Source organism: Mesoplodon bidens, assembly GCF_964165515.1.
Source record: "Mesoplodon bidens genome assembly, chromosome: 1".
NCBI lineage: Eukaryota > Metazoa > Chordata > Mammalia > Artiodactyla > Ziphiidae > Mesoplodon > Mesoplodon bidens.
In genome coordinates, this window is record NC_138176.1 from 10,386,570 (window position 1) to 10,403,927 (window position 17,358).

Genomic DNA, 17,358 nt, shown 5'->3' on the forward strand with positions numbered 1-17,358 from the left:
GGTTGTACAACAATGTGATTATACCTAATACTACAGAACTGTATACTTAAAGCTGGTTAAGATGCTAAATTTCATACTATGTGTATTTTACCACAATTAAGATTTAAAAATTTTTTTTAAATTTTTTACATAGCAGGCTGGTTGTCTTTTGTGGTGTTTCACGAAGATGGATTTCAGTGTTTGGGAGAGGTTAACTCTGAAAACTACATGGAATTTGTAGAGTAACGAAATGTAAATTTTAAGGGCAAAAAATCCTCTCTTCTAAGAAGGATGAATTAGATTCATGCAGTAAATGTATAATATTTAAAAGATTCTTTTAGACCAAGCTTTCCAATTGAAACTTTGTCCTGCTGTGGACATGACCAAAGGTCAATGTTTCTACTTAGCCCAGCATTTTCAGCAAGTGTAGGCAGCTGAGGATCCAGAATCTCAAGAGGGTAAATTGTGGGAGTACATTCTGATGGTGAAGCACAAAAGGATATGAGTGTAGTTACACAAATCTGGACCACGCCTCTGACCACTGATCGGGAGATTTTCCATCCCCATTTCAAAGGGAGAGAAAGAATAATAAGAACCGGTGTCCAGACCATTTTAATAAATACAAAGTTCCCCAAAAGGCCCACCATTCCAGACCTTAAGTCTCCTGCCAAATCCTGTAAAAATAAAGATTAAACCGTACAGAATATTTGTTTTGTTCTGATTGCTGTTATTTTGTTTTGGTAATAGAAGTCCCCTGGCATCTGGCCTAAGAGTGTGCTGACGGCTCTAGCTTTGATACCCTCCTCTCCTGCCCTTTAAAAGGAATCATTTCTTCCTCGGCTGAATAATACTCTCCTTTCCTGGAATGACCCACTTGGCATCACTCAGGGGGACCAGGACAGCGCTAGGCTTTCACGTTGAAGTACTGGGTTCTAGTACCAGCCAGCCTGGGGCTCAGATTCCTCATCAATTCTCAAGATTTTGTATTTTTAAGTAATTTCAAGCTTGTGGAAAATTTGCAAGAATAGAACAAAGAAGCCCTGCAAACCTTTTACCCAGGTTCTTCAGTTGCTAACACTTTGCCTTTCTCTCTCTCTGTGTCTCATATAATCAGAGGACCATGATCAGAATCAGGAAATTAAACACTGGCACAATAGTATTTTCTATGGCATATCTAATCTCACCAATCTGCCCAATAATGTCTTCTATAATAGTTTTTTCTTTCCAGTCTAAGACTGCTCAGTGAGTACATTTAGGCAGTAAAGACGCATTGATTTTTGACCACCAGTTAAGCAAGGCAGCCCTTCCCCGTCTTTCCCACTCTCGAGAAGAAAAAGAAGTCAGTGATTACAAAGAATTGGAGTAGGGCTTCCCTGGTGGCGCAGCGGTTGGGAGTCCGCCTGCCGACGCAGGGGACACGGGTTCATGCCCTGGTCTGGGAGCGGAGCGGCTGGGCCCGTGAGCCATGGCCACTGAACCTGTGTGTCTGGAGCCTGTGCTCCGCAACGGGAGAGGCTACAACAGTGAGAGGCCCGCGGACCACAAAAAAAAAAAAAAAAAAAAAAAAAGAATTGGAATAGAACACGATTAACTTAGTGTTTCCAGGCCATATGAGTCAATTATAGTTTACTCTTTAAAATTAAATGAATTTATAATATGACTTTATATTATCAATATATATTACTCTATAATATAATTGAAAATAGCCTAAGATAAATGAGAACGTTCATTTGATTCTATGTTGAAAACTATTTAAATAGTACAGTTTCACAGGTAGCAGTCACCAAAAATTGTCCCTCTGCAGGAGTTATGATGCAAACACTTTAGTGATAGGCATAGTCTTGTCTTTAGGCTAAAATGACTGCTGCGTCACTGTGTTAACCAAACAACTCACAAGAAATTGAACAGTAAAAAGAAAGAATAGAGAAAAGAGTCAGAAGAAAAGTTCATAGACTGGGGGTGGGAGGAGGGCCTCTGATGATGCTGTGAGGGCCACCGTCCCTTGTCTACACATCCAAGTTCAGGCTGGATTAAACCTCTTGGAAAATATTGCCTGTGCTGTTACTCTGTGAAACATACCCTCATTTCTCGCGGAATGAAGCCTCTCAAAGGAGGAAATGTTGAGTTTTCAGAACCTGATGGTTGGAAGGAGGGAGTTATAATGCTTGTCGTTATAATACCCTCCTTCTTCCCTGCTCCCCGCCCCAGAGGCTAGTGTGTGTGTGTGGGGGTGGGGTGGGCGTGTGTGTAGGGAGGTCGTTCTCAGGGTATCTTTGGTCGGGATATACTTCTTTAGGCCAAAGAGGCTTTCATATAAGAGGGAACGGCAATAGTCTGTCCCATAGCAGGAATGCCGAACTTATGAGAATTGTGATTAATAGTTTCAGATGTTATTAATTTATCAAGATTATTAATAGTTTCAGATGTTATTAATTTATCAAGATTATTGAAAGGTGTCAGTGGGTCATTAAGGGTGCTCGGTATCAGATTGGAAAGGAGAGACTAGCACCTTTGGAAAGTATGGGTTATTCCATTAAAAAAAAGAAAAGAACGGAGCTTCCCTGGTGGCGCAGTGGTTGAGAGTCCACCTGCCAATGCAGGGGGCACGGGTTCGTGCCCCGGTCCGGGAAGATCCCACATGCTGCAGAGCGGCTGGGCCCGTGAGCCATGGCCGCTGAGCCTGTGCGTCCGGAGCCTGTGCTCCTTAATTATCTTATACATTGTTTGTTCAAATTAGGATCCAAATTAGGTCCATACATTGCAATCAATTGATATGTCTCTCAAGTTTAGTTTAATCTGTAAGTGCCTTCTGCACATCTTTTTCCCTTGGAAGTTATTTGTTGAAGAAACCTGGTCATTTGTCCTGCAGAGTCTCCCAAAGTCCATATTTTGTTGACCGCATCCCCACAGCATCATTTAACACGTTCCTCTTTCCCCTGGACTTTAGTAAATTGCTGGTTCTATCTCAAGCCTTAATTAAATCCAAGTGTTTTTTTTTTTCTTTTTCTTTTAAATAAGACTCCTTCATAGGTGATGGTGTGTTCTCCCAATAAGAGTCAAAAAATGATTTTTTGTATCTCCTTTTTTTTTTTTATTAACAGCCATTGGTCGTCATTGTCTAGATCCATTATTTAAGTAGGGGTTGAAAATGGTGATATTCTAATTTTATCATTCCATCTTTACTTTTTATCTATAGAGATAGCTTATCCTCATCAACTACTTGGCCCCAAAGTACAGTTCATATAGAAAAGCTAAGCAAAGTGCTTCGTTTTTGCTGTTTATTTAGCAACTTTCAAAATAAGGAGTTGGTTTCCTAGCATATTCCAAAGATAACCATTGAGTTTCTTTTAAAATGTCATACGGGGGCTTCCCTGGTGGCACAGTGGTTGAGAGTCCACCTGCCGATGCAGGGCACACGGGTTCGTGCCCCGGTCTGGGAAGATCCCACATGCTGTGGAGCGGCTGGGCCCGTGAGCCACGGCCACTGAGCCTGCGCGTCCGGAGCCTGTGCTCCGCAACGGGAGAGGCCACAGCAGTGAGAGGCCCGCGTACCACAAAAAATAAATAAATAAATAAAATAAAATATCATATGAGCTCATGGATTTAAACAGAGTTGGTTGGTGGGTTTAATCCATTGCAGTTATTATTCTTAAATGATTACTCAATTGTCCTATCTTTGGGCAATGGGAGCCTTTTCAAGTTTGTTGCTGTGGTCTTTTGACAGGATCCCAGGAGTCACTGATAGCTTCTTTGATTTTTGGTATGACAAGTTGCTCCAAGCTCATCTTGCAAGTTTCTGCCCATTCCTGGAACCAGCCACTTCTCTAAGGAGTCTTAGAGCTTTTTAGAGGGAAATGGTATTTAGACACAAATTGGATACTAAGAACATTCATCGCTACTGGGCTGGGGATAACTTTAGGCCTTTTCAAGGGACGAGCCGAGGAAACACTTTTTAAAAAATAAACTATATCATGACTTCATAATGATATTTCCAATTCAAATGTAGGACTCCAGGGACTTGACTTAAGCACATCAATCTAATATGTACCTACTTCTCTTTTCTCCCTGTTGCAAAATCCCAGTTCCCAGTGATACCAACATAATTACTCATTGAATTTATCCTGCAATACACACACAGTAGTTCAGAATACTTCTACTAACACTCTCACCAACATTATACTTACTGAAATAGTTCTTCAATTAAGAGCACACTTTGTGGGGATTTGCCTGAGTGACTTAGACTCTCAATTTCTATTTGGGACATTGCATGTACACAGGGAATTAGGCTCTCCCTTAGGATTCAGCAAACAAAACTATGACTCTGTGAAGTTTGAGTGGCCTCATCCATGACTGCAAAGCAGGTTTTGGAAACTGTCAAGTCTAGATGAAGTCGGTCTACAAGTATCCTTCTTAAATGGCCCATTGCCATGATTAGAGCCTTTGGTCACCTGTTGTCAGATTTTCATGGTTAAACATTATTCACCTTCCACATAGTCTGTCTTCCTTTTAGGCCTAACCTAATTCTGTTTGAGCTCCTGGCTTGCAGGCACAGCTTCATAGGATGTTGGATCTAAAAAGAACTGCAGATTCAGGGAACATCTAGTTCAACCCTCTTATATTACAGTTAGGGAAACTGGATCTCAGAGCTGGGTGGAATGCTTATGATATGTGTTTAATGAATGTGCAAGGTTACTCCTCATCAGGATGTGGCTGATGTGTCATTTAGTAGAAAGAGTTCTGAACTCATCTTTTGGAATTTGAGTGTTCCCATCTGTAAAATGATGGGACTAGACTAGATCTGATCAGACCCTAAGCTTTTTTCTTGATTCTGGGTTGAAACCGGTCAAGGGGACATGGCCAATTTGGTGTCCTTTCAATGGCAGCCCCGCCATGGAGTGACACTCATGGTACCTCAGCATGATCCCCATGTATGGGCAGTCACTTAAAGATGCATATAAAAATAATTGAATAAACTATAATAAGGCAGACACCCCTATAAATCCCAGGCAGGTCAAGAAATAGACTTTTACCAGTTTCCCTAGAAACCCCTCCTGTACTCTGTCCTGTTCACAAACGCCTTCCTCCCTCAAAAGTAAGTACGATTCTGACTTTTATAGGAATCACTTCCTTGCCTTCCTATACTCTAGTTTAGAATTCCCTCCCATTACTTCTTTTAATCTATAGATTTCCCTCCCACGTTTCTTTTTCTTACAATTTATCTGTTGAAGAACGTGACTTGTTTGTAGTCGCACATGCACGATGCAACCCAACCTGTCTCTCTGTGCCCTTATTTCCTGCAGCCTGGCAGCTAGATCCAAAGGCTTCATCAGACTCAGGTTCTTATAATGTCTTGTGTCTGCTTACGTGATGTTAGTAACTTTTAATGCTCTGTGTCTGGGCCCATTAATTCATTGGGGGGAGGGTTGCAAAATGGTGACAGTCTATCATTTGTTAGCTATAATAATATTATAAGGAAATTCTCTTCATCTACTATTGGGTTACCCTTGTGGTACCTGTCATACAGGAAATTAAGGATGAACGTCTGATCTTTCCTTTTATTTACTAGTTTTCATGATAATAAACTTGGTCCTTATTCTCTGAAGGTGACTGAGAATACACACACACACACACACACACACACACACATCTGTATATAGATTATGAACTCGTGGATTTAAACGTATTTAACATATTTGAACATATCTGATGAGTTTTAATGCTTTGCAATTACTAACCTCATTGAAGCTCCAGGAGTACCATCGTTGGCCAGTGGGAGGTTAGCAAGATCTTCTTGGTAATAAGTCATTCTTTCATTCATTAGCTCATTTGCTCATTCATTTAACTGAGAGTTTTGTGTACCTATTATAGGCAAGATATAGAACTAGACAATGTAAAGAGTATAAGACTAAATAAGATTTGGTCCCTGTCCACTAAAGCTTGCAGTCTACCATGAGAAATAACATAGACAGATTGCAACTAGAAGGTTGTATCATAAAAGATATAGAAAGAAGGATGTGTTGTAGAGATGTGGAGGTAAAGCTGGTATGATACGTTGCATAATTGTCAGGTATCCAGGCCTCTTCTTTGCTCTGCCGTCCTCAGCATGTGATCTAAGATGGCTGCTCCATCTCCTGCCACAATGCTCATATCCAGCCACCAAGAAAAGCGGAGAGGAAAGGGGAAAGCAGGCTCCTGCCTTTTAAGGTCAGCACCTGAAAGTTGTATATATCACTTCCACTCACCTACCAATGGCCGGAACTTAGTCACACGGCCGCACCCAGATGCAAGAGAGGCTGGGGAATGTAGTCTTCAACTGGGTGACCATGTTTCTGTTCACTCTGCTATGTGCAAACTCTGTGTAGACCATCAACTCTCCGAGTTTAATGTGCATACGAATTACCTGGGGATCTTGTTAAAATGAAGATTCTGGTTCAGTAGGCATTAGTGGGTGGGGATGTTGAAATTTTGCATTTCCAGCAAGCTCCCATGTGGAGCTATGCCATTGGTTCTTGGACCACATTTAAGTACCACACTTAAAGGGTGCCCATGACTGCACAGGGGGGACTGTCTGCTCTCAGGGTGGCTCTGTCTTGCAGGCCACTGTGGTCTTCATTAATCTGTCACTGCTGCTCCTGTAGCTACTTGGGTAAATACTTTTGGAAGATGTTGAGTATTTGTATTAAATACTCAGATAATGGGCCAGTGTAAAAAGTGTAATTAGAAGGTTCTTTGCTCAAAGTAATTTGTAACATAGCTTTTGTTTAGAATTTGGAGTTTTCCCTTAGGATTAGCAAGTTTGAGTAATAGTATTACTAGCATAATAATTTTTAAAATGAGCTATTTTCTAAGGAGAAAACAAATCACAGTAGCACACAGATTTCTTGGCATTATAAATATTTAGATTTGTGGCCTTCATCCAATTTTCTTCAAACCCTTTTGAAAGTGTAAATAATTATACTTTATGCCAGCATAAATAGCATTTTTATTCCCTAGAGAAGTCTAAGCACTTCAAGGCCCTTTAAGTATGTTATCTTTTACATTTCGTTAATAAAAATAGAAGGAGCATCCCTGGAAGTGTCCCTTGCCTCCCTGGGCCTGGGTAAGTCCCCTCTGCCCTGCCTTCCCCTGCACCCTCCACCTCCCCAGTGTGGCCCTGAACTGTCAGCCCCAGGATGGCAGGACTGTCTCACTCTCATTCACCTCTGTGTCCCTTAGCCTAGAACATTCCCAGTCCCCAGGGTTAGATTTTGAAGTTTGGATCTCTCAGTTTGTTTTGTCCCCAGCAACTGGCCTTTTCTGCTTGACCTGGCAGTGCCTGGTGCAGGAGCTTTGATCTCCCTCCAGCGAGGCACAACCAGGGCTTATCAGAATAGCCCAGGGTCGTTAGGAAGATTACAAGAGGGAAGGTAAGTGGAAGCATTTTGTGAATCACAGAGTGTTATACAAATGCAATAGAGCATTACTCTGTGTGATAATGATATATTATTATAATTTCTGAGCATTTACCGCATGCCAGGAAGTAAATACTGTACATAATTCTCTCCTTTAATTATCGTCTCATTTCACAAATGGAGAAACTGAGGATTCAGTCATTGGGCTGAGGTCACTCAGCTGAGTGGCCAGAGCCAGAACTCTCACCCAGGTTGTGGGTCTCCAAAGCCTATGCTCTTAATGTGGATACACTTAAATCTGATTCCGTTATAAGGTGAGAACATATTTTGGGATGCTTTCAGGCTTGAGTCTGGATTTTTCAATCACAGTTGTATTTCATTTCTTTTCATATTCCAAAGTGTACCTTTACCTACCAGAAGTGGCTCGTGGCACCTTTTAGTTCACGGTCTTTATCCTCTTTCCTTATATGTGCATCAGAGGCGCGGGGCTGTGTATAAGCTTTGTGTGTCAGCACCATGTTTGTGGGAGATCTAAGCCTCAGTCTGTATTTTTGGTTCGCCTACCAGGAGGAGAGGAGACCAGGAACATGGGCATGAAAGAAGGAAGGTAGAGAAGCACAGACTAACAGGTGCCCCCCACCCATCCGTCCGAGGTCCTGCAGTCTATCTGGACTGTTATCTCATCCTGTTCTGCATGTTTCAGTTCAGATAACGTTATTTCTCCCTCCTCCCTTCAACTTTGAAAATCACTTGTCCTACAGTGTATAAAATAGGGATGCTGTGTGCTTTAGAAAGATACACAAAAATGGAAAGGGAATTTACCTTACCTCCTCTGGGCATCTCAGTGAGCATTTTAAAAGATGCTTAATGAAGCATGGGGCTTCTTTAGAGCAGACTTACATTCAAGCTGCAAGCTTTGGTTTTCTCATCTCTCTCCCCCCGCCACCCCAGCTCCAAACAGCTCCCATCTACCACCCCCTAACTAGGGGGCAGATATCCCGAGGCTCCCTCCCCTAAATCAGTGCTCAGGGGGAGAGAAAGCGGCTTTGGGGAGTGACCTGAGTGATGAGCTTCGGTGAAATGTACACAATAAACTTCTATCTGGACTGAATTCTTCTGTGAAGTGGCAATCACTTCCCAGACAGACAGGCCCTGGAGGACCCGCCGTTCTGCATCTTTTAATCACCGTTGCTATGGAGAAAGCCACTATTTCATTAGAGAAAGCGCCTTAACGCAATTAACACATAGTTCAGTTGTTCCCCATCCCTTTTGGGCCCCGGAATGGAGGGGGTCCTGGGGTATTGCTTTCCCGGGGGGCCCGCAGGAAACCACAGGCCAAGCAGGGCAAGGAGGGTTCCCAGGAAGTAAATTCTGGGCTGCGCCAGACTGGACTGTAGATTCAGGGACGTCAAAAGGAAGATCTGGCTTAAAATTAAAAAAAACTCAGGATGGGGATTGACTCAGTGTTTCAGAGCAAAGTAAAACAAAACAAAATAAACAAAGTCTCTGCTGGCTACTTGTTGAGTTCGGAAATATACTGAAAATCTCCACACATCCTCTGGTGGAACTGATTTTTCTACTCTTTCTTATTTCAGTTAGGTTTTTTCCCCAGTACTGGGACAAATCAGTAGCGGGGCTGGGTGTGTGACCGCTGCCCCTGAGCCTGACCCTCTGCCTGGCTGCTGTTTTAAACTCTCTTTCACAAGCTCATTTGCAAACAGGGAAGATAATATTTTCTACTTAACTGGGCCATCATAAGGAAGTTTCCCCAGGGTGCCTGCCTGGCTAGAAAAAGGAAATGCTAATAAAAATGATGGGTTTTGATGGCTATGAAATGAGCGCTTGGGGAAGAGTTTTCTAAAGTTACTAAATTCTGGGCATTTCCCAAGAGAAGGGCTGTAGTTTCACGCCCCTGTCCTTGCTTTTCTCTAGCTGTGTAAAGTAAAAGACTCAAGCAACAATTTAACTCTTAATTAACGGTATTAAAAAAAAAGAAGAAGGTACACTAGGAAATCCATCTGGAAAAAGAAGCGCAGTCGAAAAGTTGGCCAGCGAAACAAAGAAAAGCCATATATATCTTGTATATAGATGTTTTGCATCATTCCTAATTAGCTAATGTATTTCTTTCCACATACTCTTGGAGGAATTCTCAAGCGTGTCCCCTGCCGCTCCTGGAGACCACAGAAAAGCAAATGACACTGAATTTTCCCTTCTTAATTAAAATGTTAAACAGGGTTAAGATGCCAAGTTTCATCAGCGATATTTGTTCCCCTGGTGAACTCTTAAGTCCTGCTGGGGTTCAGTTCAATGGGAGTTATTTGAGTCAACACATGTTATTAAGTTTCCAAATGTAATCAGCCCAGATATTTTAATGGAAACTTTCTCCTTTCTTTTAATAAGCATGTGGTTTGGTTATAAAAGCACTTGCGTTGGGTGCCCTGTGTTGCCCTTCCGCAACCAAATCGCCATAGCAACAGGCAGCTGGTCTCTACAAAGCCTGGCGGGCGCTGCGAGGGGGCGACCGCAGGAGCCCAGCCCCCAGTGGCCCTGTTTGGCCAGGCATAAATATCCTCAATGGGATTAGAATGTTTAAGGGGCTAAAGGCTGTGGGAAAACTTTTGTCTGCCATATTTATCTCTTCTGCTGTTGTGTCTTAACATTTCCACTTGGGGTACAAGGGGGTTAAAAGTAAGAGCGAATGTTTTGATGGGTTTATTTTGAATTATGAATTCATGGGTCTGCATAATCGCCCGTCAGCATCAACTTGCTTTTGACTGTGTCTGCCCAGGGCCAGAGATGGGTGCGGGGAGAAGGCAGTGGGAATCTACACCCGGGAGTAGCTTCAGTGTGGAGAATTAATTACATGGGGTGAGGGGAGACGCTTTTCTCCCCTGGTGGACACTGTATCTTGGAGACAGGCTTCAGGCTCACAGCCCTGCTCCTGGGGTAAGGACGATGCAAGGAGCAAGCCTTTTTTTCTGGCCAGTTGTTTATTATGGGGGGGAGAAAGAACTGGGAGGCAGGTGTTTCTGCCTCCTGGTCCTCAAACTCTACGTAAATTGGATAAGATGCTGTGTTCAGGACTGTGGACAGTATTCCCTTGTTATGGGCTGAAACGTGTACCACCACCCCCCAAATCCATATGCTGAAGCCCTAACCCCTAGCACCTCAGCACATGACTGCATTTGGAAATAGGGTCTTTAAAGAGGTGATTAAGTTAAAATGAGGTCATTAGGGAGGGCCCTAGTACAATCTGATTGGTGTCCTTATAAGAAGAGGAAATTTGGACACACAAAGAGATACCAGCTGTGCACCTGCTGAAAATGGAAGACCATGTGAGGACACAGCCATCTGCAACCCAAGGAGAGGGGCCTCAAGGAAACCAAACCTGCAAGCACTTTGGTCTTGGACTTCTAGCCTCCAGAACCATGGGAAAATTAATTTCTGTCGTTAAGGCCACCCAATCTGTGGCATTCTGTTATAACAGCCCTAGCAAACTATACATCCCCCCCAAACTATTTTCCAGTTCTACTAGAGATGTTGACAGCCACGTGTTAGAAGAAGTAGGTATGATGACCCAGCAAAGACAACATAGGCCACAGGCCAAAATCTCTCCCTCCCTTTCTCTCTCTGGATAGAATAAAACAGTGTCATGATCATTAAGCAAAGACCCTGCTATTAAAGCAAATTTAGCATGTGCCTCCGTCAGCCTCCTTGCAAGTGGCCATTTTTCCCTGCAGCAATATCCCTCTTCAATGTTATGTGTTATTGGCAGGTTTAATGGAGCAGATATTGAACTGTTTACATTATGTTGTAAAACTTCTGTGCTAAATATGATCAAAATGATACACTCATTCTTTTCTTTTTAAAATTTATTTTATTGAAGTATAGTTGATTTCCAACGTAGTGTTAGTTTCTGGTATATGGCAAAGTGAGTCAGTTATACGTATATATATTCTTTTTCATATTCTTTTCCATTATGGTTTATTATAGGATATTGAATAAAGTTCCCTGTGCTATACAGTAGGACCTTGTTTATCCATTCTGCATATAATGGTTTGCATCTGCTAATCCCAAACTCCCAGTCCATCCCCCGCCCCGCCCTTAGCAACCACAAGTCTTTTCTCTATGTCTGTGAGTCTGTTTCTCTTTCGTAGATAATTTCATTTGGGTCGTATTTTAGATTCCACGTATAAGTGATATCATATGGTATTTGTCTTTGTCTGACTTAACTTCACTTAGTATGATAATCTCTAGGTCCATCCATGTTGCTGCAAATGGCATTATTTCATTCTTTTTTATGACTGAGTAGCATTCCATTGATACACTCATTTTTATGATGCATCCTGGGAACCCCAGTGGTTGAGGGCTCAGGAACATCCCCACATGGATCCTTTGCTACCTTCTACCCAGCCACTCCCACTTGCACAAGTGAGCAAGGGAAATCCCAGCTCCATCCGCCCTGGAGGATGAGTGAAGTTTGAAGTGGAAGTGGGTAGGCACGCCCCAATTGTAAGCAGACCTGATGTATCAAACTTGGACTTGAAATCAGACAAATTTAAGGATGATGATTTACATTGCTACAAAGTACACGTTGCAAAAGTGTGTGTGTGAAAGATACATTAAAGAACAGACTCTTTTGGCATTTAGAATTGGATTCAATGTAGAAAAATCTGATATGTAGGGAATTTCTTTCAGAACACTTGTTTCGTAGGATCAGTCACTGATGAGTAACCAAGATTGCTTTCTTAAGCTGCTTTTGGTCAGGAATGGGGGTCCTACAGGCAGACTGGAAGACAAGTACAACATAAGAGATGAATATATACACATAGGAACATACATACACGTCTACACATTCATCTGTAGGTAAATATATGTATACACACATACATATACATAATACATATGTATGATTATACACACACACACAGTTCCTTGCAGTTGATGCCTTCATTCAAGAATTATTTACTGAGTGCCAACTCTGCTATCATGCGAGGTGCTTAGACTACAAAGGCTCTGCTCTCAAGTTCACAATCTGCTAGAGAAGTGAGATATGGAAATAAATAATTGTAACCCAGGTGATCTGAACATGGCAGAAGTTCATGCAGCCCCATGGGGATATTTGTCAGCCACTTATTCCCAGGGCCATATCCAGTTTGTTGTACTCTCACACCCACTGTTTGTGAAGTCCAGCCTCAATGTGTCAGGGTGACCTGCCACTTCTGCTCCTGGCTTTAGGGAGAGAGAAAGGAGAATTCTGTGCCAAGATATGGTCATGTATATACTTACCTGGTCCATTAGAGGTGATAAGGACAAAATTAATGAAATGTATTGCAAATTTGTCTTAGGATGGTAATGTAGGTTTTTCTTACCTGAAATTGGTCTCAAAAGAGAATCTAAAAACCAAACAGGAAATAGTTCAATTTTTTTTTTTTTCAGCCCTTACAACCCAAAGCTTTTGCTGGCCTCCTGCTGTTGAAGTTTGGGATCACAATGTTTTATAGCTCCCTGGGGAATGTCCATGTTTCACTCACCCACGTTCTTCCTTTTACCTAACCTCCGACCGCCTTCCTTCAGATTTCCTCCCCCATGGAGGCTGTAGGAACCCTACGTGCCTTTGGTCACCCTGTCCTGTCCAATTGCAAGCTTGTCACTTCTCTGATCAAAGCCTCAGCATCTTTTCATTCAGGTGTGTTTAATGTTTCCTAGCTGCCATCCATATGCTAGCTAGAGAGTGTGCACGTATGTGGCTTACGGAACAAAGTCCCAACCTCAAAACCAGGCATTCAGGGAGCGCCCCGGCCGGGATCTGCCTGTCCCTCAGAGGCTTCGGTCCAGCTCTGGGGCTTGCTGGCATCCAGTGCTCCACCTTCACTCTACCTGCCACCCACACCTCTCCTCTCATGTCCCACTCACCTGCTGTGCTCTTCCCACCTGGGACAGTTTATGATAAATGAAAAAGAAAGTCATGAACACATTCATAGAAAAGAACAATTCTTGTGTGATAAACAATAAACAAACCAACAAAGCTCTTGTTCAGAAAATAATTTTTGAGGAAAAGACACTAAAATATTCAAAGTGGCAGTTTCTGGGTAGTGGGGTCATGCACACATTTTTTTCTGCTTTCTACTTTTTGTGTTTCCCAAATTTTTAATATCAAATACATTGTGCTTTAATAAATGAAAAAAAAGTATTTCAAAAATAAAACCTACATCATATTCTTTAAGACCTAGCTTGGGATGGTAGAAAATTCTTCTTGAGATGGTAGAAAAGAGCATGCATTTTTAGTTACTCAAGCTTAAGTTCGGACCTTGCTTCCACTACCTAGTAGCTAGTATTAGCTGTGCAAGCTTTAGTATATATATCTGTAAAATGGGATAATGTGTTTTTCATAAAATGTGGGGAATAAAATATCCTGTCCGTAAACTGCTTAGCATATTGCTGTGTAGTAGGGGTTAATACATTTTCATTCCCTTCCCTTTCTCACCCTTCATGAGTTCTAAAGCCCTCTCAGGAAATACTAGCTTACCTTTGTGCGTCTATCATGGCCCTACCACTTGCTGTGATTATTTTGTACGTTTAGTAACTCCTCAACCGGATGGAGAAATTGAGAACAGGAAGGGTAATCACCTCTGCATCTCCTGCAGCCCCTCTTCCCATAATAGCCACTTAATGAATATTTTTTGAACAGAAGTAAATAATCAAAAACTGTATTGAAATGAAGAATCCGCCAGAAGAGTTCTGAGAATCCAAGATACAATGAAAAACAGACACAACCAGAACTAGAAAACCAAATGAGAAAGAGTAGCCATTTTAAACTCACTTTAAAGTCATAACTATCAGAAAATTCAGAATTATGACTCCCTCTCCCACTATAACCTTTTCACATCACACATATGTAATAGAGGCCATAAAAGTTAACACGACTTTCAGTAGTACACGTTACAAACAGATCACACGATGTGGTTGAGTTACTGTGGCGATGGGAATCATAACTTTGAATTTCCTCACTTTTATGTATTCGTAATAGTATCAACCATTACTGTGCATTAGCGGCCCGGTTTGCCCTTCAAGCCTAAACTGTATTTATACCTGGAATAAAAGGGAAAGAAGCTGCTATTCACAAGGTCCCGAAACTGCCCTGATCTCTGCGGTTTACAGGTCTTTAGGCAAGTTTTCCAAGTGACCATTTTCCAGAAAGATATTGGAGTAAATGGAATATTTTCCTCTTAACAGAGCATTTTGCTTGTGTTTACCAAACAGTATTTCTTTTCCATTAAAATAAATGCTTTCAGGCAAGGACTGCATCACCATGGCAGTGGCTGTAGACAGAGCCACATGACATAGCTTGCAGTAGGAAGCTCTGGGCTTGGGTAAAATTGGGACGTCACAGGCCATAGTAATGCTGGGTGCCCACTCAACCCCTGTCCTCCACGCTTTCAGAGACTTTGTAATGTCCCCTCAAGAAGAAGCCACCAAGGAGATGCCAGACATGAAATCTTGAGCTGGGAGGTGAACTGGTTTTCCGATGTCACAAGACCCTTCAAGGCCCTCAGCTCGGATCTAACAAGACCGTCAGCTCTGTGCCCGGGGGAGTGGCCTACGTTCTTTAAAAGATGGGCAGGGAATGAGCAAGGGCTGCCTTTCTGGTGGCCTGGCCCTCGACTAATGATTCCACGGGTTAGGACATTATGCCTTCGTTGTTCCCTTAATTTTTCATTCTTGCTCCAAATCCTTTATTGTGAAGGTCTTCTCCCAAAGTGGAGAATGGACGAGACCTCTGTCTTTTCAGGAGCCTTCAGAAGCCTGCAGGTTGCAATTAAGGTTTCCTTCACTCTGTCTTTGGTCTAAGTCAACCCAACAGACCTTAAGCCTTTCTTCCTATGTCTTTTTTTCTTACCCTTTTATCAGCCTTGTCATTTTCTCCAAGATGCTCCAAAGACTCTGCTCTCTGGGACATAAACACAGTCACCAGATGAGTAAGTGTCAGCTTAAGGACTGAACTCTAAAATAATTTTGAGTCCAAGGTAGAACTTGTAATAGCTCCCAGGAAAGTTTTTTCTTTTAAAGTACTCGTCCAAATTGATAACAACAAAACAGAAACAAAATCACACACACACACACACACACACACACACACACACACAGATATTCAAGGGTGGTGAAGAGATTGTGATGCACAGGGAGCTATTTAGGTGCTTGTTTCTTCCAGGGACAGTCAGCTCATGATAAATGGTCAGGGTACTTGAAATGTTTTAAGCTCTTGAATTTTATTTTTTATTTACTTTACTTTGGTGACTGTCTTTTGGTAATTCCTGTCAGGGTTGCATTTTGGAAAATTCCAAACATCTTCTTGACAATACTTTAGAGGAAAATTCTAGGCATACCTCAGGGTGAGGGCCAAGTATTCTGTCCCTATAAATGAGACAGTGAGGTCAGTATGGTTTCTCCCCCCCACACCCCGAGGGGAGAGGGAGGGGTAAAATTGTTCTCTAAAATAAAATGCCCTTGAGGTTTGTATGAAGTTTCAGAAGTACAGAAATTCTTTCAGTAATCCAGGAACAAAGGGGAAATGCCAATAGTTTTATTCCTTTTGCAGGTACATCCGGATATGTGGTTCTTTGGTGAGAGAAGGGTGAGACTGGGAGAAAGCTAAGGGTTTTGGTCCCACCTATAAAGTGACCTGACACACCAATCTTCTTTCATTCTCAGGTGGTAGCACAAGCAATGAGTGAACATTTTCTACAGGGTTTATAAAAACTAGATGAAAGTTTAAAATTTTTCTAAGAAATTTGATGAACCTCAAGATTTCTCATTCATCTCATCAGAGGTCTTTAAAGCACGAACACTAAATCTATTAAAAGTGTCTAAACTTCTTGGCAAAGATGATTTGGTTCTGGCTGGGGACATAGTGATTATTCTTAACAGGCTCTGCTCTATTCACTTCTTCGGGAGGGACCATGGAAACCTTTGAGCTAAGAGGGCTTAAGCTCTCGTACCCAAGAGTCAAAGTAAATGGGCTCTTTTCGCCCGTTCATTTTTAAGTATTTCCAATGCTACTTTTTAAGACCACAAACATTTCTGAAGGAGAATTGTGATGGTTGCACTCAGGGTAAAGGATTATAGTACTGCCAAGTGGGCTTACCGTTTACATACTGTTTACAGAGTTTGACATCTTGAAATAAAGGCATGTGAGAGAGAGAAAAAAAAAAGGTCAGAAAGAGAGATCACCAGTCACATAGGGGAAAAGGGGTCATGGTGGTTGGAGATGGTTCTATCAGGAAAAATAGAAAAATGGGACAGGATTAGACTTGGCTATGAGTCACAGTAATATAATTCCAAAGTAATGTAGACTTATATGAGAAAGGAGTTTATTTCTTTTTCCTATTAGGGTCCAAGGACAGGCAGTCTAGGCTGAGATGGTGGCTCCAAGATTGTCTTGGCTCCTTCTATTATACCTCTCTGCCAACCTTAGCTTGCACCTCATGGTCTAAAATAGCTGCTCAAGCTCCAGCCATCACATTCACCTACTAACCAGCAGGAAGCAGGAAGAAGGGGAAAGCAACACACTATTTCCTCTTGCATCCTATTTGCCAGAAGTTAGTTTACCTGGTTGCAAGGGAATTAGGGAGATATAGTTTCTATTCTGAGTAGCCATGTGCCTAGCTAAAAATCAGTTCTATTTTTTTAAAAAGGGCCAAAAGGTAGTCTGAATGGTATTTCCCATTCATAGGAAAGGGAAATACTTTCCTGAAATTTATCTGTAAATTATAACCATACTAGGGTACATTCAATTAAAATTGGAGGTTAATAACAATATTAGTAATTTACCCATTTTGACTTACTCAGAGGGGATGACTTTAAGGACTGGAAACATGCTCTTCAAATGGCTGACCTCTGGGCTCCCCTTCCACTCCCCTTGGCTGATCTGCCCCAACAGGGACGCTGTCCTGGGGACTAGAAACCAAAAGGCATCTATTCTTCACAG